We start from the raw sequence: 1,616 nt of genomic DNA on the forward strand, positions 1-1,616 counted from the left end.
GTGGGGGGGGGGGGGGGACAAAGGATGAGCTCAAGCTGTTAGGTGAGGTGGGCATGGAGAAAGAGGCGCTAGTCCGAGCACAGGGTTATGGAGGAGGCCCTGGGAGATGGGGCGTCAGAGAACGCGGGCACTTCCCAGGGCCCAGCTTCCGTGTCCGCAGGCTGTGCCTCAGGCACCCAGATGTTCACCCCCAGAGGCGCTCCCCTGAGCCTTGGCCACCTGGGTGTTCTATTGGGGTTTCACTGTGCAGGCGCGATCTTTCAATGCACTGGCCCCGGGACTGATGGAACTCAATCTCCAGCCCCGCTCCCCTCTGGAGTTGGGGCTCTGACACCACCCTGAGTCAGCTCTTCAGCATAACCCAGGGGTGCGCCAAGGAGCCCAGCATAGGTAACGGACATCCCAGGAACTTCCAGAGATTGAGGGGCTTCCCCTGAGACCCAGGGACAAGGACCACCACAGAATTCATTACACAGCACACTGGGCGTGGCCGGGTGGTCAGAGCTCAGGTGGCCAGGAAGGTAGACAGGTGAGGGTCTGTAACGGGACAACCAGTGGGTCCGGGCTGTCTGTCATGCTTGAGCCAATGAAGCAGAGACAGGGTTGAGTCCTACATGGGCGTTTATTCCAGTCCTGCCGGCAGCGTGGCAGAGCAGCGGGTCACCCACAAACATCTGCGCTGCCCCCCATAAGCCAGCTGCTTATACGGAGTAGACAAAGATTACACGGCGAAGTAGGCAAAAGGGATGCCAAATGGGTAGCGCAGGCTGGAGATTTGCAAAGGCCTGTGGGTAAGCCACGGCTGGGGGTCTTCACAGGGCTGGCGGCTCTGGTTTCCGCAACAGGGTTGCTAATCTGTCCATGATAATAGGCAGCTGCCGGATGGGGAGGAGGGGCCGCCTTTCCAGGTGAGCTCCCAGGTCCCAGGGCAGCTCCCAGCCAGGTGAGCATGCGCCTTCTGTAATCAGAACGAAGCGATCGCGGCTCCCAGAGCAGGATTGCTGTTTCTTACAATCCTAGCTGGTCCCCAGTATTCTAGAAGTGAGGAGAGAAATAACGGGGTGCTCGCAGGCCGCTGGAATAGCTCAAGGGACGCAGGAGTGCAGGAGCTGGGGGCAGCTCTGCAAAGGCGAGTGACTGAGTGGAGAAGCCCCGGAGGAAACACGTCCGTGTCAGGGGTGGGTTTGTTTCCCAACGGGGGAGGCATCCAGACTCATGCTCTATGATGTTATCGCAGAACTCGATTTACTAATATTTTAATTAAATGCCGCACGTGTCAGTGAGCATGACACACCCCTTTCCCTGATTTACCAGGGTTGTTAGTGGTCACTGGTTCTAAGCCTTAAGCTCTCAGATACCGAAAGGCCAGGGCCCCGAGAACCTGGTGCTGCGTCGACATTGCAGACATTCCTCTCAATGACCCGGAACCTGGCGTCGCGCCCGGGCGGCGAGCTCTCCCCGCGCAGCGCCCCTCCACCGCCGGACGAGCTGGAGACTTGGAAGACGCTCCCTAACTGGACGGCACGCAGACTTATGGGAAATAGAGTCCCGCTGCCCCGGGTGGGCCCCGGCCGGCGACTTCCGGCGTCCTCGTGCGCATGTGCACTCGGGCTGTG

The sequence above is a fragment of the Myotis brandtii genome, unplaced genomic scaffold, assembly GCF_000412655.1.
Source record: "Myotis brandtii unplaced genomic scaffold, ASM41265v1 scaffold6, whole genome shotgun sequence".
Classification (NCBI taxonomy): Eukaryota; Metazoa; Chordata; class Mammalia; order Chiroptera; family Vespertilionidae; genus Myotis; species Myotis brandtii.